Here is a 15,942-nt window from a genome sequence, read left to right on the forward strand (position 1 = left end):
AAACCATTGGGTAACCCCAGTAGAACATAGGCAGGAAGGCGTGGCAGTTCGATGTCAAAGCACTGGTCCAGCTCATCTAAGACCTCCTGCCAGTACGGACCCAGCAACGGGCAATCCCATAAAATGTGTGTGAGTGTACCTGTTTGCCCACATTCGCGCCAGCACGTGTCTTGGATGATATGGTTCATGTCATGCAATCTTTGAGGCGTGTAATACCAGTACGTGGATACCTTCGTAAAGGTCTCCGTGAGACCAGTGTGGTATGCCGAGTGCCGTGCTCTATAGGAGATGTCGTCCCATTCCTTGTGACTCAACGCCCTCCCCAGCTCACGTTCCCAGCGAGCCCTCCCGGGGTTATAAAGGTGGTGTGCGGGGGGTTGTAGGAGCCGATAGATGTCCGAGATGAGCTTGGCGTCCGAAGAACGTGTCGCAAGCCACATCTCATATGGAGTGAGTTTGCGATCGGCCAGCTCCCGCACCTGCGGCTGTAGCGCCCAATGGCGGACCTGCATGTAACGCATACGTTCCGTCTCGGGCAAATGGTATTCCCTGCGCAGATCATCAAACGGCACAGCGCCCTCCGAGCCATAAATATGAACCAATGCACAGCACCTGGCCGCTTGCCAGAGCGAAAACGCTCCAGGTTCCGTCCCGGGTCGGAAGTCGGGGTTCCCTGCCAACGGCGTGAGCGGCGACGGGAAGGTGGTGAGCTCATTCCTAACACTCACGACATCCCAAACCCGAAGCGTGGTCTGCGTGACCAAGGACGCGTAGAGATTAGGGGGCCGGTGAGTCTGGCGCAGGAAGGGTATCTCCTGTAGAGTCCTACCCGCCACCGCCTGATCTTGAAACAGCCAGTGTCTGTCCGATTCCCATTTACTCCACTCTACCAAGTATCTCAGCTGCGCCGCCTGGAAGTATTTGTGCAAGTCCGGGATGCCAAGGCCACCAGACTCAGGCGCCAGCGTGGAAAGGGCTCTCCGGAGTCTGGGCTTACGACCCTGCCAAACAAATCTTGCGACGTCGGCCTGGGTCTGCCGTATCCACCCTTTCGGCGGTTGCAGCGGCAAGGCCCGAAATAGATACAGCACCTGCGGTAGGAGAGTCATTTTTACAGCAGCGATGCGCCCCAACAGCGAGAGCGTACCTTTGCTCCAACGGAGCAACTCCTCCTTTAGCTTCTTCCCTAGGGCCGCATAGTTAGCGGTGACCATGGCAGGTAGGGATGGCGCCAGCAGTACCCCCAGATACGGGATCAGGTCTCCAGACCACTGCATGGGGAATCTTTCTTGTAGTTCCAGCCTGGTAGCGGAGGCCAGCGAGATGTCAAGGGCCATAGACTTGCCCATGTTCATTTTGAACCCCGCCACTGCCGCAAAGACGTCCAGCTCAGTAAGACAAGCAGGGAGCGCGTCTTTCGGGTTGTCCAACATGAAGATCACGTCATCCGCATACAGGCTGATGGTGTGAATGTAACCCCCCATCCGGACACCCGTCACTGCCAGGTTTCGCCTAATCCTCTGAGCAAACGGCTCCATGTACAGAGCAAAGAGCAGTGGGGATAGAGGGCACCCCTGCCTGGTTCCCCGCTCTATTGCGAATCGGGCGGAGTTGCAACCGTTGACCCTCACAGTCGCAGTAGGAGATTTGTAACAGTTGAAGATGAGGGTACGGAACTTCTCACCCATCCCCAGTTTGCAAAGCACCTTCTCAAGGTAGGGCCAGTGCACGCGGTCGAACGCCTTTTCCGCGTCCACCGAAAGCAGCATACGTTCCCCAGGGACCCGGGAGGCCTTCTCCAAAACGTGGACCACCCTCTTGGTGTTGTCCACCGTCTGCCGACCCGGGACAAACCCGGCCTGATCCGGGTCCACCAATCCCGGGAGATGAGGCGCCAAACGCGCCGCCAGAATTCCCGTGTAGAGCTTGAGGTCCACATTGAGCAGCGAGATCGGTCGATAGGACGCGCATTCAGTACGGTCCTTCCCCGGTTTAGGGATAACCGAAACCGTCGCCCCCAGTAGGTCCGGGGGGATAGCCCCGGGTTCTGCAAAGGAGTTAAAAAGTCGCGTCAGTAGTGGGGATAGTTCCTGGCAAAATGTTTTGTAGAAGAGTGGAGTATAACCGTCGGGTCCCGGGGCCTTCCCAGGTTTGAGTCGGGAAATAGCCCCGATCACCTCCTCCGGGCGGATATCCCTTTCCAGGTGATCCGCCTGTTCCGGCGTGAGTATAGGAAGGTCGACCGATGCGAGGTATTCGGTCTCGGCCTGGGCCGAGGGAGGCTCACCGGCGTATAGATCCTCGTAGTATCTGCGGAAGCCGTCTGCAATCTGGCTGTCCTCAGAGGCCAACCCTCCCCCGGGCACTGACAGTTCCTTGACCTTCTGGAGCTGGTGTCGCACTCGAAGTTTATTCGCCAGCAACCGGCCGCAGCGGTCTCCACCAGTATAATATGCGTGTTTCAGGCGTAGCGCAGCATATTCCGCCCTGTCCAAGTCCAGGGCAGAGAGAAGCTTCCGCGCCGCCTTGAGTTGCCTCCAGACTCTGGGGGCCCCCGTCCTCTGGTGCACCAGTTCTAGCTCCCGAACCGAGGTAGTAAGCTCGTCCCTCTTCCGTTGTCTGTCCCTATTCTCAGCCGAGGAGATAGAAATGAACTCACCCCGGAGCACCGCCTTCAGGGCTGCCCACTGCGTCGCCAGGGAGGTATCATCGTTCTCGTTGTGTTCCCGGTACCCAGTAATCGCAGTCCGAATCTTAGCCAGTACGTCTCGCCTATGTAACAGGGTATCTCGGAGGCGCCAGACCCCGCGTGAAGGAGCTACCGGTGGCAGCTGGAAGCAGCCCGACACCGGAGCATGGTCCGACAGCGTGAGAACCCCTATGTCAGAAGCAGTTGCCAGCGCAGCCAGCGGACCCGACACTAGGAGGTAGTCCAGTCGAGCGTAAGTCCTATGTGCGTGAGAGTAGTAGGAGTAGGCTCTAGAAGTGGGGTGTAGGTGTCTCCATAAATCGTGCATGTCCAGGTCCCCCAAGTGAGAGGCGCTAAGCTGCGAGAATTCCCCAGTTTGGGGGTGACGCTGCGCGGACCTATCTAAAGATGAATTAAAGACCATATTCAAGTCGCCGCCAATAAGTATGTGCCTGTCTGGGGTAGTCGCGATGTCAGCTAAGGCAGACTGCAAAAACAAATCCTGGCGATCATTAGTGCTATATGCTGAGCCCACCGTGAAAAAGAAACCCCCTATCCTAACCCTATAAGCCAGGAGCCTCCCCTTCTGCTCCGCCACTTTGTGCAGTACCTCCCCTTTGAACTTCCCAGACACCAAGATGGCGACCCCCGCTGTTTTAGACGCCCCAGAGGAAAAAAGCTGAACCGGGAACTTCGGAGACCTCAACCTGGGACAGTCACGGGCCAAGAGATGAGTCTCCTGCAAAAGGCAGATATCCGCCTGGGTGCTTTCAAGGAGGGACAGTATCGCCCTGCGTTTGACCGGGTTATTCAACCCCTTTACATTAAGGGTCACAATCCTCAGGGCCATGAACAAATAGTGGAGTCACCGCGGTAAGTGGGCCCGAATGCATTATCACCTCACAAGGCGGGAAAGCGGGTCGAAACAAGCGCCCCAGAGGACCAATCAAGGGCAGCAACAGGTCGGTGACAGGTGGGCCAGAAGCATCAGAAGATCCCAGCCAGCTAGGCAGCACGTGATGGGACCAAAGCCCTGCAGAGCCAGCCCGACAACTCCCCCATCGGCCCAGTGTGGAAAGGACAAGACAGTAACAGCTACATGGGACCTCAGCGGGCACCCAGCCTCCAGACCGAATCCCCACCCGAGTGGACCCCCCCCCACCCCTGTGAAGCGGCAGAAGAGCACAAGTAGCACAACATGAGACAAATGAGGCACAACCCGAACCCCAAACCCCCCCCATCCCCACACCCCAAACCATCCCCAAACACCCCAACTCCCTACGTCTCACCCCCTCAGACCTACCCAGTTCCCCCCCCACTCCCCACAACAACAACCCCAACTTCACGGAAATCCCCAGTGTCCCAGTCCAGCCCCTAACGGGCAAGTCTGTGGTAAAGTGTCCGAGTGGACGTCCAGCCACCTTCAATGCTCCCCCAGAGCCCCCCCCCCCCCCGGAACCCTCAAACCTGCAGCGCCGGTGACGCCAAGATGATCTCCCCCCGGATGCTGCTCAGGCCGTCAAGGCCACTCCGCTAGGCGATGTGGAGCCGGATACCTCCCTGATGGCGCTGTCCATGTCCGCCCTGATCGTAGGAGAGTCCGGCCTAGATGGTTGAGGTGTGGTCCGGCGCCGACGAACTGTCTGCCAGCCCTCTCTAGAAGTGCGTCGGCGAGGCGCTGGTGTGTCTTCATCCGTAGCGGTGATACCCAGCACTCCACACGTGTCCTGGAGGGATCTCATTTGATGCAGCGCTCCGTTCCACCGGAAAATAAGCCGGAAGGGGTGCCCCCAGGAGTACTGCGTGCCATGCTCCCTCAGGAAATCCGTTGCGATTTTGAAGGATTTGCGTTTCTGCAACGTTATGGTGGACAGATCGTGATATAAAGCAATTTGGTGACCTCCGAAGCTCACCGGTTGTTTCTGACGTGCTTCACGGAGGATCCTCTCCTTCAGAGGAAAGTCCGGCAGAAAGGCCAAGATATCCGGAGGCGGCGCCGCAGCTCGGCGCGGCGGCCCAACCCTATGCGCTCTGTCAATCCTCACCGGAAAGTCCTCCGCTTCTCCAAGGATATCCCGAAACAGACCCCGCAGGTAGGCCGCGACGTCCTCCCCTTCTTCGTTGGACGGAACGCCTCTGACCCTGATGTTGTTGCGCCTGGACCGGTTCTCGAGATCCTCGGCATGGGCCTGCAGGTCGATCTGTTGATCCCTGAGCCGTAGTACTTCCTGTTGCAGCTGCGTGATCTCCTCGTCCCTGGCCTGATGAGTGTCTTCAATGGTGGCGACCCGTTCTCCAAGCGAATCGACTTCCCTCCTCACCTCTCGGACCTCGCCGGCAACCTCCTGTTTCAGCGCCTGAAAGTCCTCCCTGAGCGTGCTAAACAATGACTCCAGAAAGGACCTGGTGACTGGGGGCTCGCCTCCCTCTGCTCCACGAGAGCCGGTCGAGGGGCTCGGTACTGGTTGGGATCTGTCCTGCCTCTGGGCGCCCCTGTTCAGCATCTCGGGCAAGGTGCGGTCTCCTTTCTTTCCCCCTCTGTTGCCCGCCATCGCGGAGGGGGGGTGCTTGCCGCAACAGGGAGGGCACCTATAGAATTCCGAACGGCTGGACGCTGTATGGCCGAGAGTCACGCAAAGGCTCCGTCCGCCGCGGCTCGTGACGGTCAACTCCTAGTCAGAGAGCGACCTGTGTCTCAGGAGCGTCGTCTCTAGGATGGGCGCAGCAGTCCCTCTCCAGCCGCAGGGCACCCCCCCCTTCTCCGTAAAGTCAAAGGAAAAGTCCACAGGTGAAGACTGTGTGATGTGCCCCTTCCAAGCAGAACCAATGCACCACGATGTCAGGGCACCCTCCTCACCTCAGGGCCAGCGTCCGCCGCACAGCACGTCTGTAGGGGTCGAGATCGCCACCACCGTACCACAGTAAAAGGCGTCGCGGGCCTGTTCCCCACGAGGTCAGCGGACCTCACCACAGTCTAAAGGCACACGATGCAGGGGCTATGCGGGCCCTGCTTCTCCAGGGATGCCACCCCAGGGGGCGCCCAGTGCAGCAGTCGGCCCCCGTGCTCGTGTAGAGAAGGACGAGGAGGCAGGGGCTCCCCCCTGGCCAGGTCCACAGGCCGCTCGCCACCTCCACGCTACAGGCCCAGCAAGGAGCTCTTCGGAATTTTGCCAGGGGTGGGGGTCACTTGTCGCCTGCAGAAACAGCGAGGCTCTTCCGAGCTGCTCTCCACCTCCTCTCTTCACCCCCAGTCACGGGGGGCCCTGGGGGGAGGCACCGAGGGCGGCGCGTAGGTACAGGCCCTCCGGCCCAATCAATCCCCGGACTGGCGTAGGAGCTTCCCTCCGGTCCAGCCCCCTGGGCCGCCGGCTAGCGCGATGCTGTCCCGCCGGGTCTCTGGTCTCACAGCCGCGGTGGCGGCGTGTGCCGAGTGCACACCAAGCCTGTCTGCCCTCCTTAGCGTCGCCGGGGCCCCCTCTCCGACCACCGGTGGGCCCCGGTCCGCGGCCGCTCTCGATCTCTGCTGGCTCGGCGGCCTACCCCAGCCCCAGGGGCCGCTCCTGTGCAACCTCGCCGCGCCCAGGGGGTCACCGGGGATTCCGCTGGACCGCCGGTCTGCGGTTCGCCTACCTCCGATCTTGCGGGGCTCCAGAAAGAAGGCACTAAATGTGGCGCTCCGCCCGGTCCCCAGGCTGTCGTAGCTGTTCCTCGCTGGACCCGCCTCCTCCGTCCGGGAGCCGGCGCGTCTCTGACCGGCTGGTGAGCTCCGTCCGACCGTCCCACCGGCCGCTGGCAAAGGGTGCGTCTCTGATGCGCCTGGCCTCGTGTTGTCACCGGGGCTCCACGCCGGACCCCCGACTGGATCCGGACACCGACTCCACAGCCCTCCGCCGCGTGGTAGGCCAACCCAGCTCCGGGGGCCGCTCCGGCACAGCGCCGCTATGTACAAGGAGACACCGGGGCTCAAAGTTGGGCTGTCGCTCGTCTGCTCGCTCCGGCCGTGTTCGCCGCTCGATCTGGGGGAGATCAGCGGCGCCAGGCGGCACAGGGGCTCCGGGGTCTCGGGAGCACACAAGGAGAGCGTCCTCTCAGCCCGCCATCTTGGCCACGCCCCCTGACTCTGTCTTTAAACCTAGATCAAGTTCTGTGAAGAGGGATTTTGGGCAGGATAGATGGAACAACTGATAATCAGTACAGGGAGGCAAGGTGATGGGTGAAGCTCTTAAGGCTGAAAGCAGCAACGTGAAACACAGATATCTGTGGTGCGCAAGTTATAGCAATGGCAACTTTCAAAGATTGTTTTAGGCCATGAAGGTACTAAGACAAAAACATGGCCACAGAAGTTTTCCTTAAAATGTAGTTAAGTATGTCTGCTGAGAATCTCAAACAGAAATAAATTACAAAGATTATATCAAGCCATTCACTTCCAAATGAGCATTACAGTGGGTGGTTAGCCGAATTTGATAGAGAGGGTGGCTATAGTCAATGGAGCGATCCATGAGATTGGGACAGATATTCACTGAACACATTTTCAAGAGCTAGTTCCCCTTAGGATGCCATGCAAATGGAGCCTATACACAACTTTACAATTCTAAGGGGCTAGACGAGCAGGTTTGCATTTCTTCTACAACAAAATTTCAAGCACATTATATAATACCCTTCCTGCGTCTGTGTCATATGTTCCAATAAGCTAGCTGGTCCGACTACTGAGCAAATGCCTGTAATTTAATTCAAGATGGAGGGAGTCAATAATGTGAAGTAACCATTAGGTCAGAAGTACAGAATTATGAGAGTATATTTTAGCTACTGTATGTTTGTACTTTTATGGTCACATCTTGCATTTATTAAAGCCAATAGGTCTCATCTATGCAAGAGCTACTGGCTTTGCCTGTAGGTTTTAGTCGTGTTGTACACCAGCTTGGCAGCGGTTCAGCAACACTAAAAGTTAGTGCCGTAAAAAAGTGTGTTGTGGAGCGTAGTGTAGTAGAGTGTCGTGGAGTACAGTGGGGTGTTGTTATAAAGTGGCCTATAGAGTCAGAGTGGTTTAGAGTGGAGTGTCAGGCAGTGGCATAGCGTGGAGTGGCATAGTGCTGTGAAGGGAGTAGAGTGTCAGAGTGGAGTAGAGTGGAGTAGAGTGCAGTATTGTTTGGGGTGTAGAGTGGAGTGGAGTATCTTGTTGTGTAGTGGCAGATAAATGAGAAGTGTAGTTGAGTGGAATTGCATTGAGCGTCGTGGAGTGGCGTGGCGTAGAATGGAATACTGGAGTGGAGTAGTGGAGTGTGTCGTAGGATAATGAAGTAAAGTAGCATGGAGTGGTGTATAGGGAGTTGCTCAGAGTGTCGTAGAGTGGAGTAGTGTCACACAGTGGCATAAAGTGGATTTGAAAGTTGTATATTAGAGTGTAATAGAGTGGAGTAGAGTGGCATGGAGTAGAGTTTGATGGTGTAGAGCATCAGGGTAGAGTGTTGTAGAATGGAGTAGGGTGACCTAGATTGAAGTGGCATAAAATAATTTTAAGATGGCTGCCACTCTGTGCTTTACAAAAAGGGATCTTTTGGTGACCTGTATATCCCAAGTATTTGCACTCGAGAGGTGAATGCCAATATAATCAAAATCTAGCACCTTTTCCAACTACTTCCCTTCCTGCAATAGTGACCCTCTGAAACCTATGCGAGGGTGGAAATCCATAAATGTTGTCTTGTTCGCATTAATTACCAGGTGTGATCAAAGCAGAATACGTTGAACTTATACAAAATGGTCTCTATGTCTTTGGGAGTTTTTGATACTAAAAGTATTGTCCGTGAATAATATGGTGGGTGTTTTAGTTCCCCCTAGAACCTGGGAGTCATTGTCACAGCCCAACAGGTAATCAATGCAGCTATTTATAAACAGCAGAACAGCGTGGGGGCAAAGACGCATCCTTGCTCGCCAGGAGGTGGGACAGCAGTTTTAGACCAGAAAATCCTGCAGAACAGGGCGACCAAACAGGCCCCATCTGCGAACCCGAGCCAATAGTGTCTGGCTAACATGTGCAGAGAAGCCCACATGGTAGATATCCGCAATTGGAACCCCACGCTGGAGGACTGTGGTGGCTGTCTTCGCCCTGATGGAATGGGCCCCAAGGCCTTCTGGAGGCTGATTCTTTGCCAAGGTGTAACACATTTTTATACAGAGGATAACCAAATAGGAGATGGTCATCTTCTTAACAGCACTCTTCTTCTTTGCTCCCACGTACCCTACAAAGAGTTGGTCATCCCCCGGAACTCTTTAGTGCAATCAAGGTAGAACGATAATGCTTCTTTTGGGTCCAGACGATGGAGACGCTCCTCTTCTTTGGAAGAGTGCAAAGAAGCATCAAAAGTGGGCAGAGTAACAGACTGATGGAAGGGAGTTACAACCCTGGGCAAAAAGGATGCCCTAATTCTTAATACCACTTTGTCCAGGAAGACTGTCAGGTAAGGAGGCTGTGATGACAGTGCCTGCAGTTCGCTCACCCTTCTGGCAGAGGCAATTGCCAATAAAAAGGCAGTTTTGATAGTGAGCAACAGTAGATGGCAGTTGTGCAGCAGTTCAAATAGTGAACACATCAAGAAAGTAAAGACCAAATTAAGGTCCCCCAGTGACATTAGAAAATGAGATGGAGAAACAAATGGGTTAACCCCTTCAAAAACCTCTGCCCCAAAGGGGACTAAAAAAGTTAAGGCTGATCTGGCAGCCGAAGAAAAACTGAGGGGGGCGAGAATAGCCCTTCAGAGGGCCAAGTGAAGGATAAATAGGAGACTATCTGACAGAGTCAGATAAGGGGTCACTAGACTGTTCTGTACAATATTTACAAAATCTGTTTCATCAGCAGGCCTATACCGATTGTGTGGAGGGCTGCCTGAATAACTTTGCAGACTTCGGGAGGAAGGTCAAAAGCTGTCATCGGTCTCCGCTCAATTATCACACAAGGAAGCAGAGAGTGGACAGGTTTGAGTGGAGGACCCTCCCTTGCTGCTGCGACAGAAGATCCTCCTGAAGGGGCAGACTGATTGGAGGATCGATGCTCATTGCCAGACGCTCTGGATACCAGACCCTCCATGCCCAGTCTGGAGCCACAAGACCAACTTGTGCCAGACTGCTCCTGATCTTCTTGAGCACTCTGGGCAGGAGAGGTATAGGCAGAAAGGCGTACAGGAGGCCTGACCTCCACTTGTAACAAAAAGCACCGCAGGCAGGGCAAGAGGCTCCTTGGAAACTCCAATGCGCAAAACTGCTGACCGCGCATTCTCTTCGAAGACTAACAGATCAAATCAAGGCTCTCCCCACTGCTGAAAGAGATCTTGTACCACCTCCAGATGGAGACGCCACTCGTGATCCACAAGGCACCTTCAGCTGAGTTTGTCTGCTCTGGCATTCAGAGAACTGGCCAGATGTTGCACCACCAGGGAAATGCCCTGTAGTTCCAGCCAAATCCAGAGACGCACAGCCTGTTGACAGAGTCCACGACCCCACACCGCCCTGTTGTAGCAGTAACACATGGCAGTATTGTTGTTCGGGAACGCCTGAACCAATCTTCCCTTGATGGACAGTAAAAAGGCTCTCAGTGCCAGTCAGATAGCCCAGAGCTCCAATAGGTTGATATGGAGCTTGGCTTCCGCAGGAGACCAGTCTTCTGATCCTCTCCCAGAAGGCCGTCCCATCCTAAAAGAGATGGATCCCTCACTACTGCCAGATCTAAGTTGGAGAGGGGTCCCCTCTGACTTAATCGCGGTTTGTCAGACATGACTGCAGGTCTTTCGCAGTGACCTCTGATATCTGAACCACGTCTCTGAGATGTCCTCGATGCTGCACCCATTGAAAATTCAGGTCCCACTGCAGAGCCTGCATGTGCCACCTTGCACGGTCCACCAGCAGGAGGCAGGAGGCCATGAGGCCCAACAGCCTCAGAGTCACTCACCGAAATTCAGGATAGAGGCTGAAACATCGGTATCATAGCCTGAATATCCTGGACTCGCCATTCGACAGGATAAGCCTGAAACTGAACCATGTCACAACCGCTCAAATTAAATGGAGCATCTGAGAGGGAATCGGGTGCGACTTTGGCACGCTGATAGTGACCCCCAGCGAATGCAGGAGGTTCACCGTAGTCTGGAGGAGGGAGACGGCTGCTTGGGATGAGCCTGTCTTCAACAAACAGTTGTCGCAATAGGGGAAGACTGGAACCCCTAATCTCCGCAGATGGGCTTTGACCACCGCCATCACCTTTGTGAACACCGAGGGGCACTTGTGAAGCCAAAAGGGAGCATGGCAAACTGAAAGTGCTCATGGCCCACCATAAACCACAGGTAGTGCCAATGGGCAGGCAGGACAGGAATATGAAAATAGGCATCCTGCAAGTCCACCGCTACCATCCAGTCTCCCGGCTCCAGGGCAGACAGGATCTGAGACAGAGTGAGCATCTTGATCTTCTCCTTTTTGAGGAAGTAGTTGAGGACTCTCAGGTCAAAAAAAGGACAATGGGCATCCGTCCTTCTTTGAGACCAGAGAATAGCAGGAGTAACAACCTATTTCTGGACCGGGAACCCTTTCTATAGCTCCCTTGGCCAAGAGAGTTTTGACCTCCTTGTGGAATAAGGCAAGGAGATCCTCCGTCAGCCAATGGCACACTAGAGGCAAGGATGGAGGGGTAGTCTTGAAGCGGAGGGAGTAGCCCCTTTGGAATATTTGCAACACCCACCTGTCCGAGGTGATGTCTCGCTATTAGTGGAGATGATGGCGTATTCTGCCACCAACTGTCAGTGAATGATCCTGGCAATTAGAGTAAGGGTTTTGTGGTGGAGAAGGGAATCGTGGCTAGGCTCAACTTCTGGCCTCTCGGCCCTCGGGGTGAACCGTGTCCACAGCCCTGCAGAGGTTGCTGAACTTACAGGACCTGTAGCCAGAAGAGGGTTGGTGTGGTTGGTAGCCCCTTATGTAGCCACAAAAGCAGCGAAAAGCAGACACAGGCAGGTTTGTTGTGGTGAGGCCCAAGGACTTGGCAGTAGACCATGGTTCCTTGAAACGCTCAAGTGCAGCATCTGCTTTGTATACGAAGATACGGAAGCAGTCAAAGGGCATGTCCATAAGATTAGCCTGGACATCCCCCGAAAAAACAGACGTCCTCAAACGGGCATGGCGAGACACCGCCAGCATGGTGGTAATCGCTCCGCCCAGTGAGTCTGTTGAAATCCAAGCCACCTCGGATGGTGAACTTTGCTGACATCTCACATCTGAAATAGCTTGAGAGTGTAGAATCCAGTGCACTTCCGAGACTCTGGGTAGCACCTGAACAACCATGTCCCACATTGAATGGGAATAACGGCCCAAAAGGCATGTGCTGTTCACCAACCGCAATGCTAGACTGGCGGAAGAGAACATTTTCTTCCCAAAGCTTTCCAGTCTCTTGGATTCCCTGTCTGGGGGTGCCTGAAGGGAACACGCCACGCATAGTGGAAGCTTTGTGGGGTGGGGTGTTCGGTGAGAAAAACTGGGCCGCCCGGTGCAGGGCGATGGTGGAGGGCAATCGTTCTGTTCATAGGACCCCCCTGTGCTGGGCTTGGAACAAAGTGCCCAGAAGTACATCCGTCAAGGCCACATTCAGAGGCAACAAGGGTTTCGAGCTGGAGACGCCAGGCTGCAGGATCTCTGTGCAATAGCTCTTCAACCTGCCATATCCAAATCTATCAATATCTATGGATTGTTATTGTACCACTTTTTGTTTAGGCGACTTCATCCTCTACTAGTTTTACATCTCATCCCACAATGCAGCCTGATGGGAGTGATGTTTTGTTTTACGAACTTGGCAAACAGCTGACAAGACAGTAAACTCCTGGAATTTTTTGCCACCAAGAACCACAATTTGAAAATCCAGGACTTTAGGTGGAATTGAATGACCTCTGCCTTACTTGACCTGGTGTTAAAACTCAAATAGTCTGGAGGACAGGACAGCCAAAACCTAGGAGACTGAAATTGACAAAGCTACCATGAGTAGCTGGTTAAGAAGTAGCTTGGATCAACAAGTTACTTACCTTCGGTAACGATATATCTGTAAGAAACATTAGTAGTGATAGATTCCTTACTTTAGAATTACCCCCAGGCGTCAGACTGGATCCGGAAAGTTTTCATCAACAGTACCCCTGCGCGTCGGAAGGTGGCGTCGTGCGGCTCTGCATCAGTCGTTGGTGTCGTGGCGCCGAGCTGACATCACGGCAACTACTTAAGACGCTGCCCTCGCGTGCTAACGTCAGTTCTGTACACAACTTTCTGCAGCAGAAACACAGAGCCATGCAGATACTGACCACTGGTGCCTTGAAAGTTGGGCCCTGAAAGGGATAAACTTAACCCTAGAAATCAGTTTGCAGAACGGGGAGGATGGGTGGGGTGGTAAAGAATCCATCACTACTAATGTTTCTTACAGATATATTGTTACCAAAGGTAAGTAACTTGTTCATCTGAAAGAAACACATAGTGATAGATTCCTTACCTTAGAATAGATACCCCAGCAATACCCACCCCGGTGGTGGGTCTGCGAACCAAGATCACACCAGGAAGTCCCGGAGAACAGAACGGCCAAAGAAGCCGTCGCTCTGGACTTGGCTGTCCAGGCAATAGTGCTTAGTGAAAGTGTGCAACGAGGCCCATGTATCTGCCTGATAGATGTCCTGTAAGGGGATACCACGTCCCAACGCCATAGTAGCAGCCGTCGCCCTGGTGGAATGGGCGCGCAGTCCCAAAGGAGCTTCCTTCATAGCCAGAGAATAACAGGCTATAATACACAAGACGACCCATCGGGAGATAGTCAGCTTATGTAAGGCCCGACGTTTCTTGGCGTCAACAAAGAGCTGATCATCCACCCAGAACTGTTGTGTGCGGTTCAAGTAAAACAAGAGCGCGCGTTTTGGGTCCAGACAGTGAAGCATCTCTTTCTCTCTAGAAGGATGCGGAGGCGGAAAGAAGGCGGGCAAAGTTATATCTGCCCGATATGAAAGGCAATGACAACCTTTGACAGAAAAGTTGGACGTGTTCTGAGCACAACATTGTCCGGATGGACAGATAGAAAAGGAGGTTTACAAGAAAGAGCCTTGAGCATAACCATTCTCCTGGCAGAGGTGATGGCAATCAGGAAAGCAGTCTTCAAAGTCAGCAGACGAAGAGGACAGTTGTGAAGAGGCTCAAAGGGAGCACACATTAAATATTTAAGAACCAGATTCAAGTCCCACTGTGACATTACGAAAGGAAAAGGAGGGAAAAGATGAGTTATGCCTTTGAGAAATTATATACAAAAGATGGCTGATCAGGGAGCTATCAGAAAGATAGCCCTTGTTAGTGCCCAGAGCAGAGCCCTGCTGGGCCAAAGAAACAAGGAACAGAAGAACTTCTGAAAGAGGGGCAGAAAGGGGATCACAGTCTTTGCTGTGCACCAATTTGTTCCACCTGCAGGCGTATACCAACTTAGTGGAGGGACGCCTAGCTGCCAGAATGACATGACAGACTTCAGGAGGCAAGTCAAAAGGAATCCACTGCCACCGCTCAATCTTCACGCAAAGAGGTGGAGACTAGACCGGTTTGGTGGAGGACCATCCCCTGCTGCTGCGACAGAAGATCCTCCCGTAGAGGCAGTCGGATCGGGGGGATCGATCGTCATACTGAGTAGCTCCGGATACCACACTCTTCAAGCCCAGTCCGGCGCCACAAGAATGACTAGGTCCAGGTCGTGCCTGATCTTCTTCAGCACAAAAACGTTGCCTAGCGAGTGCCGCCTTGGAAATCCCAACGCGCAGAATTGCTGATATTGCGTGTTCTCTTCGGTGGCGAATAGATCTAACCAAGGCTCTCCCCACTGTCGAAAGAGACCTTGCTCCACATTTGAGTGAAGACGCCATTCGTGATCCATCATGCACCTGAATTTTATAATAAATAATCTCTGACCTCTCTATTGTGGGGTTTGTGCTTGATATCTGTAGGTTCGCCGAAAAAGAAAATAAACAACCAAATAGGTTTTTAAACAAGACTGAAAGCGTGTTTTACTCCAGGTTTGCTGCATATCACGCGGCTACAGGATTCTTCATGTTTATCGTTCGGTAAGCGTTTTATATTTCATAGGCAATAGTGTATGTTGTCCTTTATTGGATAGTCAGATTAGAATTAAAATAGATATTGACAGTTATTGTTTTTCTTTATTTAGGATATATCGCTAACTATACATAACTTGTAAGTCTTGATGTCCGTTCTAGAAACTGATATCTGGTAGCCAGAACGTTGATGTTCGAGTAACATCTTCTAATATGTTAGGTAAGTATATCTAGCGTTTATTATAGAAGAACTGCAGAAATCAGAAAATAGCGATTCATTGTTTATAGGTTCTATATTAATTGGTTGATCTGTGATATTATGTGTTTTGATTTTAGAACTATTAGTTAGAAGGTAGATTATTCTTGACTATCCAATACATTAATATGAGTGACTGCTAGGACAACTATTCATGTTATATACAACCTGTATTGTAGGCGTTCTATCTTTAGTCCTGGCGACACTATGAACCCCTTGGCCTACAAAGTTAATATATGGCAACTGCTCGAATATGTAAATATAAATCCTGTAACGTGTTTAGCAAATACTAAATGCTGAAAATTAGTTGGGAGACTTGAATGTTTTTATTTTTAAAAAAAGGAAAATAATATTTCTTTTCTTAATTCATGTCGAACACGAAAACATTCTGTAATATTTTTTGCAATTAAGGTGTTTCTGTGAATAATTGATTGTTTATGTGTTTTTTATGTTAATTTATTTATGTATTTCAGAAATGTTTATGTGGCTCCTGATGAAGGCGTTGGTCTAAACGCCGAAACGCGCGTCTGAGAAAGTATTAACTGCCACTTTTTACTTTTTCTCCCCTTCACTTTGATTGTATTAATGTGTATGAATTTTGAGATAATTTTTGATTGACACTCGTTATTGATAGGTTTATGTTTCTTTGTATAAATTATTTTAGCATTATATTAATTGTCTGTTCTGTTTAAAACTTTTTAAATCTGTATAGTTACAATATGTTTTTAAAAAGAATATCATTAAAAAGGAAAACATTTTTATAATTGCGTTGTTTTGGTGTTCGATAAATTAGTTTCTCCCAGTCTTAATAATCCTGAAATGATAATACACACATGATTAATTTCCCTGTTCCTGAGATTATCAAATTTTAAACAGGGGGTCCTTGTTGTACACATTATAAACCA

General features: G+C 52.1%; 1 protein-coding gene across 3 annotated transcripts in view; it reads right to left on the reverse strand.

Moving 5' to 3' along the window:
- The window catches only part of BCKDK (branched chain keto acid dehydrogenase kinase), a 232,964-nt gene that overhangs the window by 28,772 nt on the left and 188,250 nt on the right, over window positions 1-15,942 (reverse strand). The window lies entirely within an intron of this gene.

Source organism: Lissotriton helveticus, chromosome 7 (assembly GCF_964261635.1).
Source record: "Lissotriton helveticus chromosome 7, aLisHel1.1, whole genome shotgun sequence".
In the NCBI taxonomy this organism is placed as follows: domain Eukaryota; kingdom Metazoa; phylum Chordata; class Amphibia; order Caudata; family Salamandridae; genus Lissotriton; species Lissotriton helveticus.